At 46.3% G+C, this 26,542-nt stretch overlaps 1 pseudogene; it reads left to right on the top strand.

Moving 5' to 3' along the window:
- Positions 1-3,377: 3,377 nt before the first annotated feature.
- LOC123085929 (protein HUA2-LIKE 2-like) overlaps positions 3,378-26,542 on the top strand; it is a 40,590-nt pseudogene continuing 17,425 nt past the window's right edge.

Here is a 26,542-nt window from a genome sequence, read left to right as displayed (position 1 = left end):
GATCAAGAAGTGATCCTGAAACTACTTACGTTCAAGCATAACACGAGACCGTGTTCTCTTCCCGAACTCCGCCAAAAAGAGACCATCACGGCTACACACGCGGTTGATTCATTTTAATTAAGTTAAGTTTCAAGTTCTCTGCAACCTGACATTAACAAATTCCCATCTGCACATAACCACGGGCACGGCTTTCGAAAGTTCAAAACCCTGCAGGGGTGTCCCAACTTAGCCCATCACAAGCTCTCACCGTCAACGAAGGATATTCCTTCTCCCAGGACGACCCGATCAGACTCGGAATCCCGGTTACAAAACATTTCGATAATGGTAAAACAAGACCAGCAAGACCACCCACCGTGCCGACAAATCCCAATAGGAGCTGCACATATCTCATTCTCAGGGCACATCGGATAAGCTAAGCGTACAGGAGCCAACGTAACCCAAGTTTCCAAGGGACGACCCTGCATGGTGCTCTAGTTTGGACCAACACTCAGAGGAGCACTGACCCGGGGGTTTAAAATAAAGATGACCCTTGAGTCCGCGAAACCCAAGGGAAAAAGGCTTAGGTGGCAAATGGTAAAACCAAGGACGGGCCTTGCTGGAGGAGTTTTATTCAAGGCGAACTGTCAAGGGGTTCCCATTATAACCCAACCGCGCAAGAAACGCAAAATCAAGGAACATAACACTGGTATGACGGAAACTAGGGCGACAAGAGTGGAACAAAACACCAGGCATAAGGCCGAGCCTTCCACCCTTTACCAAGTATATAGGTGCATTAAATTAAACAAGATATAATAATGATATCCCAATAATAATCATGTTCCAACAAGGAACAAACTCCATCTTCACCTGCAACTAGCAACGCTATAAGAGGGGCTGAGCAAAGCGGTAACATAGCCATATAACGGTTTGCTACGACAAGGTGGGTTAGAGTTTTAACATGGCAATACGAGAGGCATGATATAGCAAGTGGTAGGTATCGCGGCATAGCAAAAGAGCGAGCAACTAGCAAGCAAAGAAAGAAGTGATTTCGAGGGTATGGTCATCTTGCCTGCAAAGTTCTCCGAGTTGAGGTAAGCTTGATCCTTGTAAGCGTACTCAATGGGTTCCTCGATCACATACTCGTCTCCCGGCTCTACCCAAGGCAAGAACACAAGCAAAGGAAACCACAATCAACCATGGTGCAATGCGCAAGCAACATGATGCAAAACATGGCATGATATGCAGGATGTGATATGCAATGCATATGCGTGCTCCGGAAAGAAAAGATTAAACCATGCCTCAACTTGGCAAAGCAAGTGTGCCGCTGAAAAGATGAGTTGATTTCGATCGAAATCGATATAAAGATCACCAGAATCGGATGCACGGTTTGCAAATGGCAAGCAAAACAAGAATGTCACAATTATGCGACTAACAGCACGATGCCACCTAAAATGCAACAAGAAACTAAGCTACTGCACTCTAACATAGCAACAAAGCACATGACAGTGATCTACTCAAGATGCTTGACAAAAGATGAACACTCAGCTACTGCTAAATCACACAATAGCAGGTTCAAACAAGCATGGCAAAAGTGCAAAAGATAACAACATCACAGACTGTGAAAATAACAACATGCCAGGAATTAACATCAGGAAGCAATGTTTAGAGCAAGATAACAACATGCTACAGGAACATATCATGGCAAAACAAGGCATGGCATGAATCTACTCAAAGCATATGATAAAAGTCCCTTACTGACCATAAGCCAAAAAGGATCAGAAGATATGATGGCACCCATGTAAACATAGCAAGTTTCGTTAACAGATTCAGTCTTAGCAGAAAACTGGACATGACAAAAACAGAATTATGAAGGCATGTTTGCGAGCTTGATTCACTCAACACAAGGCATTGCATGGCAAGATAAGCATAGCAATAGTAATAAGACATGTTCAAGAAGCTAAACATGGCAAGAACAATCTCATAGCATGCATGGATCAACTACAACAACCTTGACAAAATTGATTAACACGTAAACAGTCTGCCAGGAACATTTTATAGCAAAAGTAGAGTAAGATTGAGTCATGCTAGACCACTCCATAAATGCAAACAGAGGCATGGATGGATAGAGCACAACCATATGTCCAAATCATCCTTACTGAACATATTCAAAAGAAGCATGGATCTCTCTGTAGCAACATGAATACATGGCATAAACATAACATCAGGAAAATGACTTGGTGAAATTCTAAGTCCCTGAAATCAGCAATATCACGAGAGCTACTTTGCATGCATGTGCTAGTCACCACAAAGATCACAAAAATACGTGGCATACACCCCTGTAAAGATGGCATGACATAGCCCAAAACACATGTAGAGCTCATGCTCATATGCAGCACACAATAAACATGGCAAAAATGACAAATGCTCAAGATCTGCTAAGAAAAAGGAACTAACATTTTATAGCACTCTTGCATCAATAATTTGGGCATCAAGATGGACTCAAACAAGCATGGCACAATGTAACAAAATGAAGAGCACATTCAGATGAACAATTTGATACGCCCAAAATGGAGCTACGGGCACAACGTTATGGCATGATGAAGGGAGCATAAAATTAACCAAAAAAGGGACTTAGTGGAAAAGTGGACCTCGGGATCTAGGGTTTCCGGCTCGCGAACCGAGGTGGCCGGAGTAGCTCGCCGGAGTTGGAGGTCACGGTGGCGGCGGGACTTGCCGGATCCGAGGCCGGTGTGGACCGCCGAAGTGGGGCCGGCTGCATCCGGGCTGCGGGATCATCCGAGCAGCGCCGTCGGGGCCGCGACGAAGGAGGAGTCGTCGTCCTCGACGATAGCGACGACGATGACGCGCCACCGCCACCAGTCCGCCATGGCGACGCCGGGCAGGGGTCCAGCAGGGATGACCGCGTCAAGAAGGAGAAGGCCAACGATGATAACGGCGGCGAGGATGACAACGACCACGATGACTACTCGGCGTTCAACGATTTTTTTTAGTTTATATTTGCTATGTACCGCGTCGTGAACATGTCTAATATATGTCAAAGTTTGCCGAAATTTAGCCGTGTTTAACCGAACTTCGTCGAACGTTTTTTCTTGAAAAAATTAGACGCGTCCGGCGACTGGGGACCAACTCGCCCCCAGGCCCTTTTTTTGCGCCGGCTAGCCTCCGGGTGGCGATTTTAGGCGCCCCTGGGGGGCCAACGGCTGGAGATGCTCTAAGCTAGCTAGGGTAGTAGTGGGTGATGAACTTTGTAAGGTTTGGTCCCTCATTTCGTTCTTTCTGTTTTGTCGGATGAGATTCCGAACTTACTAAGTTAAATAAAGCGCAACTTTAATTAAGAAAAACTGCTCAAAACACACACATAAAAAAACACAGCTCAAAACACAAAATATACTCATAAAACCAGGAGAGCAGAAGAGAATGATAAAAATAAGTAAAATTCCTCTTCCCCTCGCCGCTGCCTGCCGCCGCCGTTGTTGAAGCTAAAGGGAAGAGGAGGGGGAGGACGACCACCGGGCGCCCTGCTGCCTCCGGCACGAGCTGCGGCCTGCTGCCGCTACACAGCCTCGTGCGCTGTGCGCTAATCGCCGCCCCGGAGGCGGCGGCGGCCCTGCGGTTGGCTGGTTGCGGGAGACCGATGGCGCCGGCGAGGAGGAAGCGCGGCGCATCTGCGGCTGCTGCAGCGGCGGCGGCCGCGGCGCAGTGGAAGGTCGGCGACCTGGTGCTCGCCAAGATAAAGGGCTTCCCCGCGTGGCCAGCCATGGTGAGTTCGGGCTTCTTTCTCATCTGTAGCCTCGTACGCAGTTGTCCGGGTAGCCTGTGGCTTGGGAACTCGGGTTAGCTTGCTTAGGGTTTCGTTCCAGGGTGGAAGGCGGGCCTTGTGGGGCCTGCCATGCTGCCATTTTGGCCAAATCTTAGGTTCTTCGATGGCCTCTTGCCCCGATTTGATTGTTTTAGCTGTTAACCTGTTCTAGTTTTTGTGCTTTTCTTGCCGCTTACCAGTGAGATTTGGTATGCACACGGTTTAGGATACGGAAAAATGGATCTTTGAGTCAGAGAAGCTGTTTCTTGTTTCATTTTCCCGAGCTTTTGAAATTAGGTGATATTCCTATGTTTTATCGCAGCTTAACTAGTTTCATTTCTTGTTTTCCTTCTTCTTTCTTCTAGCTGCTGGTTTTTTTATTGATAATATTTGGCGTTGCTGGTAATTTAGAGTTTAAAGGAACTGGGAATCATGTAGGATTTGAGTGATATGTCTTAACTCTGTTTGGACTTTGGATATATATACATCCCTGCGCCTGCTGTTCGAAGTTTGTTAGTTACATAATGTGCTCTTTATTCATTGTGATTTGTTCAAGTTTATTAGATGCATAGGTTCCAATTTGTGTTTTGCTCTTAGGACCCATTAGTACCTGTTTACACTGGTGCAAGGTTCTTTGTGACTTGTGAACAAATTGTGATTTCACTTTGGCATGTTAAATGCGAACTTTTGATTGCTTGCTTGCTTGGCATTAATGGATCTTCAAGATAGGGATAAATAACTAAACTATGACCCGACCTTATGTTGGCCCTTGGACCACCTTGTTTACACTGGTGCAAGGTTCTCTGTGATTTGTGAACTACTTATGGTTTCACTTTGGCATGTTAAATGCAATCTTTTAATTGCTTGATTAGCATTAATGGATCTCCAGAGACAGGGATAATAAGTACCTAAGCTATGACCCGTCCTTGTGTTGGCCCTTGAACTTTTTTGCTCATTGGATTAATCCCTATTTATTTACTTTTGTCCAGGAATATCGGTTATCTTCAATATTTTCTTCTTTGGGACATAACCTTGTCCAAAGTTCTTGTTCAGTTAATGAATTCATTAAGCTGTAATAAGTGCGTGATGCATATGTTATTTTTGTTATAAGTGGTTTGGCTTAGAGCTAAAAAAATCAAACTGTATATTGGTGTTTCATGGTTGGCAGTTTACTTCATAAACCTTCTGCATTTGATTCTCATCATTGGCTAATGTTTGCATGACTCAACAAATTTCCTTCTCAACGTTGTTTTCAATAGTTACACTCGCTGCACAAGTATTCTCGAAAGTGAAAACTTCTAATGTTAGTATCACACTCGCTGCATGCTGCATACTTGGTTAAGCTATTCGTTTGCTGAGATGCTTAGAGCATCTACAACCACGATTGCCAAATTTGGCACCCTATATGTCCGCGGACGCGCCCGAGTGTGTCTGTGGACAGTGGCCGGTCACCCCCCATATCTCCACATCCGTAGCCGTCCTCCTCAAATGTCCGTCCGCCCCCAAAGCCATACAACCCATGCAACGTGTTCCGCATTTACATAGATGCAATTTGAACATAGCAATAGCAAACATATATTGGGGGATAGCAAGTTTCATCATCACATAGATACAACCAGACAGAGTGTTCATCACCTAGTTACGATAAAAGATAGATAGATACTTGTGGAGGAAGAGGCCGCGAGACTTCACCACTTCCTTGCCGGCCGCTTCCTCTTGGGGTCTTCGGAGTGATGGGTAGTCCTCGGTGTAGGCGCCGGCGGCTGAAGGGGCGGTATCGTCGTTGGTAGTTCTGTTGTCGGAGGAGGATGAGCGGATCCCAGCCAGACGCCGGGCGGCGCGGGCGTGCCCTCGCGAGACGGGCGGCTTTCTTCACGGCAGCCGCCTTTTGCCTTGCGAGGTGCTTGGACTCCTTGATTATGATGCGGAGTGCCGTCGCATTTTTTGCGGCGGCAGCGACGGGCGTCCGTCTCCGCTGAGGTGAAAGGACCGGAGGATGACGTCGATGGATGATCTCGTCATCGTTGGTGGCGGGCAAAAGCGGCTCTGGCGCGGAATTGTAAGATCCGCAGCTGGACCGGCTGGAGGCGGTCTGCGCCGCCCTCTGCCTTGGATGGCGATAGGCCCACGCCTTTGACTCGGGCAGCCGCGACCATTGGTTCGGCGATGCTGGGGACAAGCACTCAGCGCCGCCCGAGAGTAGTGGCTGGAGGTGCTGGGTGCCATCGGTTGCCAGCTGCCTGGCGAAAACTGCAACATGCGGTCGCAGGCTGACGCGGAGCCGCAGCTGCCCCTCCGGGTCATCGAGGAGGCTGTGGAGCTTGAGCTCCTGCTCCTATCCATCAGTGACCGGCGGAGGGCAATGCGGAATGCGAGCTCCTCGTCGTCTGGAGAGGACGAGCTGGAATCCTTCTTGACGAGTGCCGCACAATTGATTGTCTCGGATTCGCTGCCGGATCTGCTGCCATGGTGAAGGAGAGAGTACGAGGAGGGGAGGAGACGGGGCAGTGTAGACGGAGCAGTCAAGAAGAGTGAGGACTTTGACTAGAGTTTGGTCCGGGTGGGGTATTGGTGGGGGCGGGGTGGGCTATCGTAGGCCGGATCGACGTGGCGGACGCGTCCGGTACGCCCCAGATACGGGCTATGTTTGGGGAGTGCCGGTAAGCCCACACGTTTGGGCTGACTATGCGAGGTCCAGTTGGGTGGCAATTTGCTCTCTGGGCAGTGACCGGGCAGGTTGCCCGGATGCCCGGATGTTTGGGGACGATATGAGGGCTCTGGCTGTAGATGCTCTTAGTAACTATTCTATATGTTCAGTTGAACTCGAAACTGTTACATAGACATCCTGCATCAATGATAAAGAAAGCTCTAGGCGCTAATTGTGTGTCTTCCCACTGCATAGTGCTTATCTCGCCTAAGCGAATGCCTAGCACGATTAAGCGCTAGGCATTTTGTTGTCCCCTCGCGCCTTTTTTCACTGTCCTGCATACTTCCTTAATCGCTGTGTGGCTGTATTTACCAAGGAGTTATTAAGTTAACTGCAGAATGTGCTAATTTGTTCCTTTGCTGATGTTAGACTATTTCTGTGAGGGAGAAAGTTTGACATAAATTATTTTCCTTGTGTTTCAGTTTATTTTATTTGAATTTGCTATTTGCATGCTTTGCAGATAAGTGAACCAGAGCAATGGGGTTTACCTTCTGTTAAAAATAAGCGTCTGGTCTACTTCTATGGAACTAAACAGATGTAAGTTCTGTTTTGAATGAAACCTTTCATTTTTGTATGGAGTTCAGAAGCTGCTTGTATCTACCTCCATCTGTTTAGTGTGCGTTGAAGTTTTTCTATGGCTCATCTGCTTTGTCTTTATAATTGGACAATTGGTTATATATGGAGTACTTGTTATGGTAAAAAAGAATGTTGCATATCTTTGTAAGTATGTTTTCTTGGGTTATTATGTCAGTGCCTACTTACTATTTGCGCACCACTTTACTTTCCTGAGTAAATAATGTTGTTTATCCAGCTATAAGTTGCAGATTAGATAGATACTTTAGCATGGATTAACATCTGGTTGTCAAAACCTGTTATTTTATTTCTTTCTGTAATTTGCACGTGCCTATTTCTTAGTTCAACAAATATATATAGGATAAACTTAAGGTTGTTAACTCTGGACAATCCACTTAACTGGAAAAATTACATGCCATGGGTAAGAGAAATCAAACTACACATTTAGGGCGTGTTCGGAATCTATCTAGCTTCTTAAAACTTCACAAATCCAGCTTCTAGAGCTAGCTTCTCACTTCACCTGGCAATTCCGACACGTTCTGCACGCTTGACAGCTTCTCCCAGCACTTGTACAATACCATCACCAGCCATAGGGAAGATGCAAAGGCGAGCTCACCTTGGGTTGGGGCGAGGGGGCGAGGGCGAGGAGGCTGGCTCAAAGGAAGACATGGTGAGCACCGGCATCAATGGCGTCAAGGTGGGCGTCTCCTGCCGGTGGGGTTGCTGCTCCTGGCTGGCGGCGCTGGAAAGTGCTCATTCGGGACGGGATCCAGCGGGAACGGGGCTGGAATGGTCGGATCTACTGGCGGAGAGGCTCGCCGGCCGACGAAGGGGTGGAATCGGGCGTGGCGGCGGCGACCAGCGGCGCTGGGTAGGTCACGAGCAGAAGAGATGTCGAGGGAGAGAGGGGAACAGGCGTCGGGGTGAGCCGTGCGAATCGTTTTTTCGACTTGGCGGTGGCATCCCCTTGTAATTATGCCGAACTCCTCACTTCTCGTTTTCCTGGTCTATCCTGGAGCTGTGATTTTGGTGCTTTTTGTTTTTACATTGGACTCCGGCTGTGCTTCTCGAAGCTAGCTTCTTCGAGATTTTTCGTTCGGCTCAGCTCCGCTCCAGCTTTTTGTGAAGCGTGGAGCAGGAGGACATCCGAACACACCCTTAGGCCAATCTCTTGAAAAAATTGGAGTTATACTGAGCATTGAGAAAAGCACAATTAGTTTCCGGCACAGTCCTCTCTTTGTTCTAGTGTCTGAGAAAGTCACACTATCAACATGTTCAGTTCAAGTTATCATATGGAGTTTTTGACAACCAATAATACAATGGTGTACAAGCCAGGGGAAGAACCTGCTCCTTGACCTTTAGGAGTAGAATAATTCCTTATTTCTCCCTTTCTTAAAATGTGCTTCTCTGTTGGCCTAAAAAATATATTCTAAAAAATATATTTCTTCCCTATTTGGCACCATGGAAAAATTATATGCCATGGGTAAGAGAAATCAAACTACACATTTAGGCCAATCTCTTGAAAATATTGGAGTTATATTGAGCATTGAGAAAAGTACAATTAGTTTCTGGCACTACTCTCTCTGTCGCTCGCACTACCAACATGTTCAATTTGTTTCGAGAAAACGCAAAAGAATTTGCGTTTCATTATATTGAGCCGGAAGATATCGGGGGTACAACCTCCAGAAAGGAGGGACACGCGCGCACTCACACACCGGACCGTCCTCGCCAAGCGACTACAACTAGGTGCCCTCAACTACAGACACGCAGCAACATTAGGCCTCGCCCAGCCTTGCCTCCAGCCAAAAATGGTGAGGCGCCGAGACTCGGAGCAACGGGGCAGCATCACCGCTCCAGGGATGATTGCAGCTCCAGGACTGCCTAGCAAGGTTTTTGAGTCGCCGACTAATCGCAGACTAATCGCCGACTAATCGCCAAGTCGTTGGAGCGAGGTTGGCTTGCGCAGGCGACTTGGCTTGAGGAGCGAGTCGCGCGACTGGTAGGCTAGTCGACGATTAGTCGACGACTAGTTGGGCGACTAGGACCTCAGAGCAGGGCGGCTTGCTTCAGCAAGGCCAAGGGAGGGAAGACTGGGAAGGTGAGGAGGCCAGAGTTCGAGGGAGGGGAGGAGGAGACGAAGCTGGAGAGTGCGCCACCTGTACGAGGAGAAGCACAGAAGAGACGAAGGAGAAAGGCACATGGGAGCAGATGCACGGTTCAGATTAGAGCATATGGACGGTTGGGATTTTTATCTGGAAGCTAGGGTTACATAATGGGCCTATTGGGCCAGCTCTCTAGCACAAAACAGAGGAGGAGCAAGACGCGTGCTCCCATTCCACATCAGAATCGCCGCCTCCATTGCTCCTACGAGCTGCTGCTGCCTTCTCCAAGCTGAATTATACTTCAAGCAGCCGCCTTCCCCCTCCTCCGCCTGCAACAACACCTCTTCCCCCCTCCTCCTCCTCTTCCCCCTCCTCCTCCTCCTCTTAACACCTGGGGCGACTTGGGGCGATTAATCACGATGAGTCGCAGACTAATCGCAGCGAGCCACTAGTCGGAGGCATGGCGACTCGACTTGGCTAGGCGACTCAAAAACCTTCTGCCTAGGCCAACGTACCTCGCACCCATGTGCCTAGAGTTGGCGGGTGAAAGGCAGGGCCCGAAAGGGACTGGTGTAGCATTCGTTGGGGGAGTGCTGATAGTAGCATACGTTGCGACCTGCTCCCTTTGTAGCAGTCTACGCCAGAGCGATGCATCATCAGCCACCATGTGACGTCCCAAGACCGACGCTCCAGATGTCTTCCTTTATTTTAGTTGTTGTTGTGTGTTTATTTTGTTTGTTGCATTATCATAATTATTTTGCATATTTTATTCCTCTATGTTGATACCATGATCATGTTGAGTGCTTTGTCATATCTTTGCTTCTTGCACCATGCTTATCTCATTTGGTTATATTGCGTTGCCATGCCATGTTAAAATGTTTTATTTCATAACTAAATAATCGTAGCTCCAAACTTAATAATCTTTATATGTAAATGGGGTAGAAAAATGTCTAGTTTAACATGGTGCACTCTTCTTGCATGTTTAACAACTCTAAAATTGTGTATAGGGCAGAACAGTACCAACCTTAAAATATGCATGTGAGGATTCTTCGGACTTGTTGTTTGTTGTTCCGGCCTCATTTAAACTTACCTAGATAGGTAGTTTTCATATGCTTCACCTCTTGTCATGTTTAATAACATTTAATATTGTTGGGTACATAAACGAGAGGGAACTAAATGATTGAATGTGGTGTTTTGTCAATATGCAACTCGTTGCATATTGAGCTTCACTTAATTTGTAGTATTGTTTGTGCACTTTGCCATGCCTTGCATTTTAAACCGGACATGCATCATACTTGGTTGTGCATCATGCCATGTTTATGTGTTGGTTGTTTACTATGTTGCTTGCTTCTTTCCGGGTTGCTTCTCTTGTTAGTTTCGGTTTCGTTCCGGAGTTTCTTGGACTCGTTCTTCTTTCTTGCGGGATCTCAGGCAAGATGACCATACCCTCGATATCTGTAACATCCCGATTCTCGAAATGTTTAAGAAAAAGTTTTCCAAAAATCAGGGCGAGAAAATTTTCGTTTAGTATCGAAGCTTAAATTGGACTTCTATAATTTGGAGGATTTAATTTGAACTAATACCAACTTAAATTAAATTTGAGTTCTGTTGTTTCTTTTAGTTGGGTTTTATTTTGGTCTTAAGCATATTTAAATATGCAAGTCTGTGTTTTCTTTGATTTCTAAGTTCGTGATATTTTGTTTGAGCTTCTTTTTCATTACTAGATTTTCCTCTTAGGAAAATCAATTTGTTTCCCTCTCTCAAACTTTATACCAAATTCCTGTGGACAGTATGTCTTTCCTCTCTCTTCCCTGTGTCAAGCCCACCTATATTTTTCTCACACCTGAATGGGCCAACGGCCAACTTTTCCTTTCTTCTTTCTCTCCCACTTGGACCAAAGCCAAACTGAGCCAATACCCAGCCAAGCGAGCGCCTCCTCTTCTCTCCCTCTGTACGTTTCAATCTACAGAAGAACAATAGTGAAGCTGAAACGTACATGCACTAGCACTCCTGATTCTCTTAAGTGTTCTTAAATCCGTGAGTATATATATGTGTGCCCCTTGCTCCTCTTGCTGACCCATATGAACTCCTCCCTTCTCCCTTCCTCAATCTCTCCAAAACTCTCTCCGAACTGCTGCTGCTCCATGGATGCCGGCGCTCGTTCCCGATGGCGTAGACCATCTCCATCAGCACCCTTGCGCCCCAAGGTTCCTTTCCACACCACGAATCCATTCAGAGAAGAAAGAACGCGTTCCGTCGACCAGACGCGAACAATTTTGCATGTCCACCAACACTGTTCGTCGAGTTCTTTGCGTCGTTCTGTCAAACTCGGTGAGCAACTATCCGATTCCTTTTGTGCGACTTCAAAACATCATTCAATTTATCTCCTAGACATCATAGTTCTTTCTATTTTTATCGTTGGGCGCGTTGATGCTATTTGTCGCATAAACCGTAGGTCATGGTCACATTTCCATCGTTTTTGTTCATCGTTTGATCTCCCCAGTAGAAGAAACGTTTTATATGGCTGTAGCAATCCCGTAGTGGAGTTAGGTTACTTTGGTTAATCAAGTTTTATTATGGATTTTGGTTGTTTATCGGACTATTTATTAATATATTGTTTTCTTGTGTTCTTGATACGCGTAGGAGTGTGTGTGCTAGCTATCTCATAATTTGTGTGTCTCGTATATATATGATTGCTTGATTTATTTATTTTACCGATTATAGTTATGTGATATTTCTTTCGTGGGGTATGTAGTCGTATGATATTACTATGTACAAGTTTCGGCAAATTATTATTATGTGTGGTAGTTGATCAGTGAACTTTTGTGTTGGTTTGATATTTTTTTTATATGTTCATGACATGCCTAGGAGTCGCTCATAATTATTTCATAATTTTAGATGTTAGATGTGACTGACTAGATTTATTGTAAGGATCTCTTTTACTTATTATATATTTCTAAATTGTCTCATGTGATATTGTTGCATAGCATGTAGCGCTATCTTATGCATGTGTACAATTTTTGTTGAATGTTCGCCATGCTTAAATTCTATAGGATTATTCTAGGCTTTGCTTTGTTCATTGAATCATTAATTACTTCATGTCTTGATTAATTTTAATTGTTGCTTAGCATTGATATATCTTAGATATGGTTCACATGTTCATTTCTATCCATGTCACACGTTGTTTTATTGGTTTGAAATCATGACATGCCTATGATAGTTGTTTAGGTATTTGTCATGTGTGTTCTTGCATAGTTTTCTTTATGCTAGGTTATAGATGTTAAATAAAGTGCTATGTTACTTTAGAACAATTCCATTATAGTTTCCTGTGGCATAACACATTTTGTGTAGTTGTTCCTCTATTTTCGTACATGTCGCCATCCTAGATTACATGGTTGGTTCCTTTATGTCATGATTTAGGTCTTAGTGCTATATAGAATTTGTGCTCGTGGCATAGAACTTAGTTTATTACTTTTTAGTAATTATCCATGTACTTAACTAGGCAGTAGTTATGCATGATGAATTGCTTGACATATTTTTTAGCACTTTCTCAAGGTCGTGTGTGTTCCATTGGATGCTTTACATGTGTTATATGAGTGTTAGTTTGTACTTTATGATCACACATATGGTTAGCCTTTGCTTGTTAGAGATACATGTTTCCAGTGTATGATCTCATATGACTTAAGTTTGATGCTTCATCAATACCCCGCATGATGATGTGACTGCATAACTAGATTGTATAGCATGTATGTAGCAGTTCATGTATTAGATCATGCCTAGTGGAGTATCTATGTCTTTACAACTATAGATTGTAATAAATAGAAGTGCATGTCATTTTCACTCATTCTAGTATAGTACATTGCTTGATGTCATGATCTGGTTGTCTAACTTGCCTAAATGCTTAGTATGACATGTCCATGTCCTTATAGGACATAACTATGTCCATGTGCTTATATGAGATAACTAGTATGTAAGGTTGTGTGCTCTTGCCATTCTTGATGTTCATGTTAGTTGATATCAACTAAGTTATCTCATTGTTGCGAGTTGTATTATATTAGTATCATAATTTGGCATCTTGTGTGATGATCATTCTTACATAGCGTTATACATTTGTACCTAGTTATAACATTGTTGTATATCTAGATGTCGTTTATGCAAGTGATCTTTCATGTCTTATGGTGTTCCATGTGTTATCGTTGTACTTGTGTTGCTCTTATATGATTGACTTGTCTCACGTTACTATTATGAGTTTTGTATATGTGTCGCAATAGTCCATCACATGCTTAGACTAGTTTACCTTTCATGTTAGTTGAGTTGTGTTGTGGTGATATTATTACCGTTAGTGGTTATTGGTATTAGTCGTTCTTTAGTAATAAGACCATGTCCTACTTTAGTATCTTATCATGATCACTTGTTTGTTGATGCATGTGTTATTCGTTGAGACCTCTAGTGATTCTATACTCACATGCCTTATGTGAAGATGTGTCTTGATTTAGTTGTTTATTTAGTTTTGACCATAGTATTGGATTGGCTCTTGTTATAGCAATGCTCACTATAGTAATTGTGTTTGATGTTTATACTTTGGTTGTTGTTAACCATTATGAATATTTGTATTCATCCTAGTATTTATTTGTGGTTGATAATTACTCTTAACCATATCATGTCTAAGATAGTTGTTCATCCATTTGTTCAATGTGTTGTGTAGTTGTTGTTAATTGTTTGACAAATGAATTAGTTTGATATAATGCAGTTGATTCTATTTCCTTTTAATAATATTTTAGGACTAGACTAAGATCATTTCATTTCATATTGTTGTATGATGTTTCGTTGCTTGACTAGAATGGTTTGTAATGTTGGTTTAGTTGTCTTGTAGAATACTTGCTTTTGTTTGATTATATAGTTGTTGTATATGTTTGGTGATGTCGACCTAGTCGCGTGGCCTTAGTTAGAAATGGAAAGCCTTAGGAATTATTTTCTTAAGAAAATTATATTTCAGAAGGAATATTCTCGTACTCTTCTTCTTCACTATTGCTCTTTTTGCCTTGTTACATTCAAATAAAGTTTAAAGTCTACTTCTATCTTTGCTTGCTAGTTGTTCGCTCTACCGCTATGTCGTGCTACCTATCACTTGTTTTTCCAGCCTCTCAAATTGCATGATAGCCTCTAACCTTTTTCAACCATCCTAGCAAACCGTTGTTTGGCTATGTTACCACTTTTGCTTAGCCCCTCTTATAGCGTTGGTAGTTGCAGGTAAAGTTGAAGTTTGTTTCATGTTGGAACATGGATATGTTGGGATATCACAATATCTCTTATTTTAATTAATGCATCTATATACTTGGTAAAGGGTGGAAGGCTTGGCCTTATGCCTGGTGTTTTGTTCCACTCTTGCCGCTCTAGTTTTCGTCATACCGGTGTTATGTTCCTTAATTTTGCGTTCCTTACGCGCTTGGGTGTTATGGGAACCTTTGACAGTTCGCTTTGAATAAAACTCCTCCAGCAAGGCCCAACCTTGGTTTTACATTTGCCTAACAACCTAAGCCTTTTTCCCTTGGGTTTCCGGAGCCCGAGGGTCATTTTTATTTTAACCCCCCGGGCCAGTGCTTCTCTAAGTGTTGGTTCGAACTGGGAAACCTGCGAGGCCATCTCGGGGCAATTTAAGGGCTGATTTTACTCGTAGCTTGCCCTATCCGGTGTGCTCTGAGAACGAGATATGTGCAGCTCCTATCGGGATTTGTCGGCACATCGGGCGGCTTTGCTGGTCTTGTTTTATCATTGTTGAAAAGTCTTGTAACCGGGATTCCGAGCCTGGTCGGGTCTTCCCGGGAGAAGGAATATCCTTCGTTGACCGGAAGAGCTTGTGATGGGCTAAGTTGGGACACCCTTGCAGGGTTTAAACTTTCGAAAGCCGTGCTTGCGGTTATGTGACAGATGAGAATTTGTTAATGTTCAGTTGTAGAGAACTTGACACTTAACTTAATTAAAATGCATCAACTGTGTGTGTAACCGTGATGGTCTCTTTTTGATGAAGTCCGGGAAGTGAACACGGTTCTTGTGTTTTGGTTGTGCGTAAGTAGTTTCAGGATCACTTCTTGATCACTTTTAGCTTCACGACCATTGCGTTGCTTCTCTTCTCGCTCTTATTTGCGTATGTTAGCCACCATATTTGCTTAGTGTTTGCTGCAGCTCCACCTCATTACCTTATGCTACCCATAAGCTTAAATAGTCTTGATCTCGCGGGTGTGAGATTGCTGAGTCCTCGTGACTCATGGATACTTCCAAACAGTTGCAGGTGCCGTTGATACCAGTGCAGGTGACGCCACCGAGCTCAGGTGGGAGCTCGATGAAGATCTTGTTTATTGTTTTGTGTCTTTTCCGGTTGATCAGTAGTGGAGCCCAGTTGGGACGATCGGGGATCTAGCATTTGGGGTTGTCTTTTTTTATTTTGGTTCCGTAGTCGGACCTTGATTGTATTCTGGATGATGTATGTTTAACTTGTTATTTGTGTCAAGTGGCGATTGTAAGCCAACTCTTTATCCCTTTCTTATTCAGCACATGGGATTGTGTGAAGATTACCCAACTTGCGACTAAACCATCATACAGTTATGCCTCTAAGTCGTGCCTCGACACGTGGGAGATATAGCCGCATCATGGGCGTTACACACCATCTGCCGCATCAAGTACTCCACCTGCAGCCAAAGTAGAGCCTTCAAGAGGGGAACGACATTGAGACGCTGGTATTTCTTCCGGTGCTCAAGGAGGTTCGGTTAGGATCATGCCAACGCCTCAAAGGAGGTGATGGCACCCTCGGGCGTCGCCGCCACGCGGGGATTTCGCCTTGACCCGTGAGCAAAGACCTCAGATGCAGTGGCAGACCGGACATGGGGAAGAACATTGGAAAAGACTGACGCACATGTAGGGGGGAAGCCTAGGAATGTTGATGTCGCAGGAGTGGGCACCTGCCAGCGTAGCGCCAGCAGGCCGGCCACCGCCGGGAATGCGTCTAGCTGGCGACAATAGTAACCTGCAACGCGCTGCCGCCTCGCTCGGCCCGCAGCCTTTGTCGCCAGGATCTGTCAGGGCACAACATAGCAGCACCCGTCAGGGTTGCTGCGCGCGCACTCACCAGCTCAGCGACATCCATCGACGGCGGGTGGGAGGAGGGAGAAGGGTGGGTGGGGGCAGAGTCGTTGTCACGGACCAGGGCGATCCCGCGCCCACAACTCTGCCGCTCATTGCAGTCACCAGCCGCTGCCATAGCAGCGCCCCCGTCCATGCGTTCCACGCCATCTCGACCTCCCCTGTGTGCAGACAGCCGCCACCGCGCGCTCCCGCCGCTCCAGCGCGCAAGCACACCGGCATCCTCCGGCGGTGGCGAGGGGAGGGAGGGGAAGGAAGGGGGCTTGCTGGTAGCTAGGGTTTCGCCACTGGGAGCGACACGAGGTGTAATAGTCTCTTTCTACGCAACTACCAACATGTTCAGTTGAAATTGTCATATGAAGTTCTACAACCAATAATACATTGGTGTACAAGCCAAGGGAATAACCCGCTCCTTGACCTTTAGGAGTAGAATAATTCCTTAATTGTCCCTTTCTTAAAATGTGCTCTCCCTGTTTGGCCTAAATTTTTTATTTCTTCCCTATTTTATACAAAATGTAACTTCTGTTCATTATGGACGCTTCTGTCCATTTTTGCCTCTAACGGTGTTAAGTGCAATGTGAAAAGACTATTTTACCCCTGGTGTAGCACACCGTTTAAAAAAACAAATCCATCTTGATCGCGTCCTACTGTTCGCCGACTCCTACCGCTGCCACAAGGCCGAGTGGGTTGCTGCTGTGTTCTGCCCAACGAGTTCGGCGTGTCCTATGCCAACTGCTTCTGGGAGATGGGGCAGCCCTGCTGTCTCCCTGTCTACCGCAGCTGCCCTGAGGCCGCGGCTGTTCCCACTCCTCATGGAGCTCTCTTCCAAGCCCACCGTCCCTGCCAGCCTTCTCCCTCCTGACATCAACAATGACGACGCAAACAACGAAACCGTAGACCGATCCTTCGTGCTGGACACTCGGTGGTTGGATGTGCAACCGTAAAAGTTGGTGATCTAGATGGTACTCACGAGTGAGGCACCAATGAAGGAGGATGCGGAGCGGCGAGGTGGCCCTGGCGTCGGTATCAGCGGCACCTCCGAAGCCGGACGCAAGAGGATGCAGGCAGCAGTTCCAGGGCGGTGACTGCTACTTGCTTTCAGAAGGCAGCAGTTCCAGGGCCCATTTGGCAATTCGTCCGGCCGCATCCTTGATATTACTGATGATTTTGGACATGGGTACTTGGCTTACCATCGTAATGGGGCAAGCCTGAAAATAATGCTGCAGTTTCCGGGATGCCATGAACACGGCGAAAGTAATCTTCTGATAATGCGGGTATCGGATTTTGCATGGAGAAAGTGTTAGGAAAGCAACTTGTATTCCCATGAGGCCATAGGCCGATATATATATACATGTACAGGTGTGGAACATATGCAGGAAACCCCTTATACATCGGGATAAATACAAAGGGGTACATGACTTATATTATAACTCTAACACCCCCCCCTCAAACTCATGGTGGATGAACAACACTGAGTTTGGAGAGATAAAAGCCATGTTGTGCTCTAGTCTGAGCCTTCGTCAGGAAATCCGCCAACTGTAACTCGGAAGGCACATACTGAAGAGCAATAACCTGATCCTGCACAGCAGCGCGCACATAGAACGCATCAACACCAATATGCTTGGTGAGCTCATGCTTCACAGGATCGCGTGCAATGCTGATAGCACCTGTACTGTCAGATAAAAGCAGAGTCGGTGTAGTGACAGAAACACCAAAATCCTGAAGTAACCACCGTAACCAAGTCACCTCTGCCGTCAAAAGAGCCATTGCTCGCAACTCAGCCTCGGCACTCGAACGGGAAATTGCAAGCTGTTTCTTCATCTTCCAGGCAATGAGAGAACCACCAAGAAAAACACAGTAAGCAGAAAGTGAACGGCGATCGGAAGGATCACTAGCCCACGTAGCATCCGAATAGGCCTGGAGCTGTAAAGAACTGGAGCGAGGAAAGAATAGACGGTGAGAGATCGTGCCTCGAAGATATCGAAGAACACGAAGTAGATGACTATAGTGAACCGAGGTGGGGGCAGAGACAAACTGACTCAGAATATGAACCGGATAAGAGATGTCCGGACGAGTGACAGCTAGATAGACAAGACTGCCAACAAGATGACGATAACGCGTCGGATCAGGGAGAGGATCACCATCAGTAGCACGGAGGTGAACATTGAGCTCCATAGGAGTCTCAACAACGCGCTCGTCAGTAAGAGCAGCACGAGCAAGAAGATCCTGGATATACTTTTCCTGGGAGATAAAAAAGCCATCAGAGGTAGAAGAGACTTCAATCCCAAGAAAGTAGCGAAGAGGTCCAAGATCAGACATAAGAAACTGCTCACTAAGACGGGCCTTTACAAAGGCAATATACTCGGGGTCATCCCCCGTGATGATCATGTCATCAACATAAAGAAGAAGAAGAGTCCGTCCACGAGGAGAAAGGTGAATAAACAATGCTGGATCATGAGCACTGGCTAAAAAACCAGCAGCAGTGATCACAGAGGCAAAGCGCTCAAACCAGGCGCGGGGGGCTTGCTTAAGGCCATAGAGAGAGCGACGAAGACGACATACCATGCCATCAGGAACAGAATACCCAGGTGGTGGCTGCATGTACACCTCCTCACGCAGCTCACCATTAAGAAAGGCATTCTTAACATCAAGCTGAGATATAGACCAGTGGCGTGCAGAGGCAACGGCAAGAAGTGTACGAACAGTGGTCATATGAGCCACAGGAGCAAAAGTCTCGTCATAATCACGACCATGCTCCTGCTGAAAACCACGAGCCACAAGACGAGCTTTGTGACGCTCAAGAGAACCATCGGAGCGAGTCTTAACCTTGTAGACCCACTTACAAGTGATCGGACGGACTCCGGGAGGAAGAGAAACAAGATCCCAGGTACCAGTGCGTTCAAGAGCAGCAATCTCCTCTGCCATCGCAAACTGCCATTCAGGATGAACAACAGCCTGACGGTAAGAAGTCGGCTCAAGAACAGCAGCACCAGCGGTGGGAAATCCAAAGCGATCAACAGGCGGACGAGGACGAGAACGCAAGCCATAAGTAGGCTGAGAGGAAGATGACGACCCATCCACAGAGGCATCAACTGGTCGTGGACGACGAGTGTAATGCTGAGGAAAAGATGGAATAATAGAAGGAGGAATCGGCAAGGTAGAATCAGGGGGTGGCGACGAAGAAGTCACCGGAGATGAAGGTGTAGAATCCGGTGACAGGCTGGGAGAGGAGACCGGGGAGGAAGTCACCGGAGATGAAGGTGGAGAACCCGGTGACATGCGAGGCGAGGAGACCGGGGATGATGGTGGCTGCAAATCAACTAGATGTGGAGAAGGAGAGGAAGTGGAACGGAGAGGTACAGTCTCGGCCGGAGTGATAGGTGAGTCAGGAAAAGTGAGGAAAGAGAGATCCTGCACTAAAAAAGTCGAGGAAGATGGGCGTGGGTAGAAGGGACGAGACTCTTCAAAAGTCACATCCCGAGAGATACGCATCCGACGACCAATAGGATCCCAACAACGATAGCCCTTATGCTCATCACTGTAGCCTAAGAAGACACACTCAACAGACTGAGCGGTCAGTTTGGTGCGTTCGCGAGGGGCAAGAAGGACATAGCAAACACAACCAAACGAGCGAAGCATCGAATAATCGGGAGAACGATCAAAAAGTCGCTCGAAAGGAACACCACCCTGTAGAGCAGCGGAAGGCTGTATATTGATAAGATAGGTGGATGTGGAGACGGCCTCAGCCCAAAAATGAGGCGGGAGAGAGGCAGCAATCATCAATGCACGAGCCGTCTCAAGAAGATGTCGATGCTTTCGCTCAGCCACACCATTCTGAGCATGAGCACCAGGACAAAAGAATTGAGAGAGAGTCCCGTGCTCAGCAAGAACACCACGCAACATCTTAGAGATATACTCGCCAGCGGAGTCAGCACGAAAAACACGAATGGGTGAAGAGAACTGAGTATGAACCATGGCAGCAAAACGCTTATAAATAGACAACACCTCAGAACGAGAAGTCATGAAATAAAGCCATGTGTAACGAGAGAAATCATCTATGAAAATAATATAGTATTTATGACCACCGGTCGAAGCGAAAGGGGCCGGACCCCATCCATCAGAATGGACTAAATCAAAAGGACGCTTAGACACTGACTCACTATGTGAATATGGTAACTGAATCTGCTTGCCAAGATGACAACCCTGACACTCTAAAGAGACATCTCCTGAGACAGACCCCAGAAGGCCTCGACGAACTAAAGAAGACAACCGAGAACCACACAGATGACCAAGTCGATGATGCCACTGCTGGAAGGAACCAGTGACGGAGGCGACAGAAGCGGAAGAACTGGCGATGGTGGTGGCAGCAGAAGGAACATGAAGCCAGTCCAACTCCCAAAGACCCTGAGAATCACGGCGGCGAGGGCCAGCCCCAACCAGAGTGTGCGTGTGACGGTCCTGGACAGAACAAGAGTCAACGTCAAGGATGACGCGACAACCAGAATCCGTAAGTTGACCAGCAGAAAACAAATTCATGGTAAGTCGAGGAACATGAGCAACATCAGGAACAGAATAAGAAGGAGTAGTAAGATTGCCTCTACTAGCAACAGAAAGTGGAGTACCATCAGCAGTGAAGACATGAATAGGAGAATTCTGTGATCGAAGAGAGGACAAAGTGGAAGAATGAGAAGACATATGAAAAGAAGCACCAGAGTCCAGAACCCAGGGGGATGTACCTGACTGTGTAGAGGGTGATTGCTCAGTGCGGGAAGCATCAGTCACAGAACCGGCAGTACCCGTCGAGGAAGAACCTGAAGCTGCGAGCAGACGCTTAAGTCTCAGAATATCCTGCTCAGTCAAAGCAATGGCTAAAGCTGTCGAGGTAGATGACGAAGTCCCGGAAGATGATGATCGAGCCTTGCGCAGGTGTTTCTTCTTTGTGTAGCACTGAGACTCAAGATGACCATCATTGTTGCAATAGGCGCAATGTGGACGGGGGCGACCTGAGCCTCCAGAAGGAGTGGGCAAGAGCGGCGGAGCACTCGAGCGAGAAGGGGTCGGTGGAGCAAGTGGCGTAGGAGCACGAGTAGCGAGCACAGAGGGAACCTCCAGCAAACCAGCACCACGTAAGCGAGTCTCCTCAGCACGAATCTCAGAAAGCGCCTCCATGAGAGAAATACGGCCACGAGCAAACAACTGAGCACGCCGGGGCTCAAACTCCTTACGGAGCCGAGACAAGAACTCATAGACGCGATGAAACTCCAAATTGGCCTGGACAGCCTGGCAACAGGGGCAGGTACGACACCCAGCACTACGAAGAGAATCAAGCTGGCGCCAGATAGCAGAACTCTGTGCATAGAAGTCATCAACAGTAGAGTCACCCTGCTGAAGAGCATGCTCCTGACGGATCACAGAGAGGTATAAGGCATCACCAGAGGGCTGATAGCGCTCACGAAGACGGGTCCACATCTCAAAGACAGTAGAAAGACCCAGAAATTCAGAAGCAAACTGAGGCAGAACACTAGCAGTGAGAACAGCTGCAACACGAGCATCATCATCAAGCCACTGGGTGTAAACAGACAGAGCACCATGATACGTCTGAAGAGCCTCCTCATAAGCCAAAACCCTCTCATCATAAGCACGATCAGCAGCCTCATCAGCAACCTTAGCCGCATCCTTGGCGGCCTGATTAGCATCCGTAGGAAGAACCGATGGAGTTGGCGGAGTAGGGGCCACCGGAGGAACTGGACGTGGCAGACAGCAGACCTCGCCAGAAAGAACACCCCAAAGACGGATGCCACGCATGTGAATGCGCATGAAGCCAGTAAACTCGGTGTAGTTCTATGTTTTAAAGGCGTCCCTAAGGCGACGCCTAGGCGACGCCTAGGCGTCGAAGCGCTCCCCCTCCGCTTTGGAAAATCGACCGCTTTGGGCGCCTAGGCGTCCAAAGCGCCCGCCTAGGCGTCGCCTAGGCACCAAAGCGCCCCCCCTCCCTAAGGCGGTAAGGCGTCGCCTTAAAAACATAGGTGTAGTTAGTACCATCAAAGATCACCGGACAGCGAGGGACAGCAACATAGCCCGAGGACAGAGACATCGCGCCTTTCTTTTTTTTTTGGACCGATAATCAGGAGCCTGGATCTGCAGCTGCGGCAGGAGTCTCGATCAGGCCCAAGGAATCAGTGGTGGCCAACGATCAGGAGTCTCAATCGGGACCTGGCGACTGATCGAGAGCAGTTGGGACCCGGCTGCAGCAGTGGCTGGATCGTGGGCGGGACCTGGCGGCTGGGTCACGGGCAGGACCGGGCAGCTGGATCGTGGGCGGGACCGGGCGACTGGATCACGGGCGGGACCTGGCGGTTGGATCCTCCCACTGGATCAGGACTGCAGGCAGAGTAGCGACCACGGGCGTTGATGGAGATCGAGCGTGGGAGGGAGGGCGTTGACCAATGGAAGAAGCAGCGGCAGCGGCTGCGACGCGACGGAAGAGGCCGCAGGAGATCAACGCCGGAACAGCACAGCCGGACAAAGGAGAAGGCCGGCGGCACAGGGTTGGATCGCACGAGTTGCCCGTGCTAAAAAAAAACCTAAAGCTCTAATACCATGTTAGGAAAGCAACTTGTATTCCCATGAGGCCATAGGCCGATATATATATACATGTACAGGTGTGGAACATATGCAGGAAACCCCTTATACATCGGGATAAATACAAAGGGGTACATGACTTATATTATAACTCTAACAGAAAGCACCTTGGAAACGTAGTAAACTGGCCGCTGGACTTTATAAGCATGACCATCCTCCTCGCATTCAACCACCATGAATGCACTTACTGCAATCACCACCTGGTTGGTGGCTTATATGTACAACAACATCTGCTCACCGTCCCGGGGTGCTGCGAGGGTTGGGTTGGTCACTGGCAATTGCTTGATCTCTTCCAGGGGCTGCTTTTGCCTCATCGGTCTAGACGAACACCTTTGTTTTCTTCAGGAGCCGGTACAGAGAGAGCGCCTTCTCTCTGATCCGGAATATAAATCGGCTCAGAGAGGCGACACAGCCGGCCAGCTTTTGAACGTCCTTAGCTCGGTCGGCGTGCTCAACTTGGAGAGCGCCGTGATCTTCTCTGACAGAATGGAGTCTGACATGTGTTGGTTTGTCACATGTGGGAGTAGAGGGCCCAATTGCACATAATAGATTTCTTTGAAGTTAATTTCAATCTCTCAGTATTTTGAAACAAACGAGTTGTGCGTAACATATGACTTCTAAATGTGATGATAGATGTTGTGTACCAGTAACTACAAAATAGGTGCCATATTAGAATATGCACAGTCAAAACTTTGAACATATCGTTTAGACGCTAATATGTAATACTTAGACTGACGCATAGAAATAATATTACAGATTTGTCATCAAAAGTAACAATATTACATCAAAAAATTAAAACAAAATATCTAGTGCAAAGGATGTTGATGGAATATAACTATAATAAAATAGTGATAAACATAGAGCAAGGTTTAGATAATACCTTTATACCCAAGGCACCTTTTGTGTGTTGGAATATACTCTTGGTAAGTGTCACTAGATGAAGTGAGATGAGAAGCAGGTAGCTTTCATACAATTAACCCAGTATGCTGGGGAACTAGTGGTTGGGGCGCACCATTGCGCTCCTCCTGAGATGAAGCTGTGCGCTCGTTTCCACTCCCCACGTGGGTCTTCACCTCCATCTAACAAAAAGCGCTCATGTCCATAAAAAAAAACCTTCCCTCACCTCCATCTAAAAAAATCATTATAAAAAAAACCCTCTTCTCCATCCTAATTTTTTTCCTCACCTCAGCCAACCAGCGAGTGCCACATGGCATAACCCACTGCCTGCCCAGTCTTTCCCCCGTAATGGGTTTAATTGCAGCATAATTACAAAAATGGGAAATGCAGTACCGAAGGCAGCTTCAGTAACATACCAAGTCTTTTACTTAAAGCTTACTATATAGGACAATACTGTTTGTCACATGTAACAGTTATGAGTGGGTCCTTTTGCATTGAGTTTTGACCCAGCAGGGCAAGGTGTGCAGAGAACATGTGTTAGGGAACTGAATTACCATAACTAAGACATGACACCTGTTTTCTCTTTCATGTCTGACCGCTCGTTCTTTCTACTGTAGTGCTTTCTGCAACTATGCAGAACTGGAGGCGTTCACTGAGGAGAAAAGGAGGTCTTTACTTGCTAAGCGACATGGCAAAGGGGCTGATTTTGTAAGAGCAGTTGGTGAGATAATTGATGTTTACGATTCTTTGAAGAAAGATAATAACAAGCTTGATCTTACTGCCGATGAAGTGAAACCAGGTGAAGAAAATCTTGGTGATAGTAATAGCAGATTGGATACTAAAGATCTAGCTAAGAGCTCTAACATGTGTAGTGATAAAAAATTAGAAGACCATTCAGTCACTGCAAGAGATCGCGGCTTGGTCACTGCTGATGCGCCTTCTGTCACTTTAGTCGGGAGTGAGCGATGCGTTGTAAATTCTGCTCCTGACGGGCCCACAGAAAACATATCCATGCTTGACGAGATGAGGAATATCCCTTTGTCTGCTAGTTCATTTTAAAAAAAAAAGCTAAGGGATGCATACTCTCAGAACTGCTACACACGGAGTAGGGCTCTAGCTTTGCGGATGTCGAGAAGTTCATTGAGTGTTGTAAACAGAAAAGTTCAGGGTTCTTGTAAGCTTTTGGGTGAAACCAGTTTGGCTTCTGTTGATTTGGTTTCTGATGACAATAAGGAAGAATTGACTGTTCTTAAATACCCAGAGCATGACAAAGCGAACTCAGGCACCCTTTCTATGCTGGATGAGGTTTGTGTGCATTCAAGTGTAGGCACCTTCAATCAACCTGGAACTCCTGGGGCTAGTGACTGCAATAAAAATTTGTCTTCTACTGCTAAGGTAGATAATACCTGTGACAGTGAAGCATCTCAAAATGGAGCTTCAGCGATAGAATTAAAATCAAATGGTGCGTCAAGTTTTCCCATGAAGTCAACAGTAATTTTCAAGAGAAAAAGGAAGCCAAATAGAAACTGGGTTCCTCATGCTACAGATTGTATGACAACCAATAAGGACGAGGAATTCGAGGTTGAGTTGAGTGGAAGACTCACAGATTCTCCAAATTCAAAGAATGAATTTAATAAGTCAGACGGAGATGAACACTTGCCGTTGGTCAAAAGAGCAAGGGTTCGAATGGGAAGGCCTCAGTCAGTGGCTTCACCAAAGACAGTTGGCCAGATTGATGTCCCTAATAATAGATCAGGGCTTGCTGCACCTGCTGACCACTCTGTTATGCATATTAGCAATGCTTCTTCAGCTGACCAGTCATCCATATTAAACATACCTGTCCTGCTAGGGGATGGTCACTCTGTCTGGAAGAATAAAGAATACCAACCAAGGGGTTTAACATTGGATGTGGAAGCTGCTTTGCCACCATCAAAACGCCTCCATCGTGCTTTAGAAGCTATGTCTGCTAATGTTGCGGAAACTATTAGTAGTCTTCCTGAAGAGAGAGGATCAAAGCAGTTGATTCTAAATGGTTGTGTGTCTGCAGAAAACAGCCATTCTAGTAAATCGGCAGACACAGTAGTCACAAGCCCTAGCAGATCTGGAATAATTGAAAGCCTTGGATCATCAGGCATGCAATTAATGCATAGCTCAACAGGCCAAACACACACCTCAGGATCAATTTTACAGAATAAAAATGTAGTTGTTTCCATGAAACTGAATGAGCCTGCCCTTGATGTGACACAGACCATAGCTGTACATGATCGGTTATCATCTTCTCGGAAACCTAGCTATAATGATGTCTCCAAGCTAATCAGCTACAGTAGTGATACAAAACCAATCGGCTGCCCTGCTTTTGATGTTAACAGGAGTGATGACAGATGCGGTGAGCCAGTTGACGGGCCAAAGTTTCTTCTCTCTGATAATAATGTGAACAGTGATTCAGTATCACGTGGTGATACTGTTTTAGCATCAGCAATCAATATTTGTGATACCACAAGCTCCTCTTCATTGGCTACCAAGTCTTCTAGTATACAGTCTGATGCAGATACCCGAACATCTGAAGTGTAAGCTCTATCTTTCATGTCAAAGTAAATCTTTGCTTTTGTATGCACAATTATTTGTGTACACTGATATGTTCCATATCTTCATGACTTCATGTCAGCCATCTTTCTCCAACAATTT

Source organism: Triticum aestivum, chromosome 4A, assembly GCF_018294505.1.
Source record: "Triticum aestivum cultivar Chinese Spring chromosome 4A, IWGSC CS RefSeq v2.1, whole genome shotgun sequence".
Taxonomy (NCBI): Eukaryota; Viridiplantae; Streptophyta; class Magnoliopsida; order Poales; family Poaceae; genus Triticum; species Triticum aestivum.
This window is presented reverse-complemented; position numbering and strand designations above follow the sequence as displayed.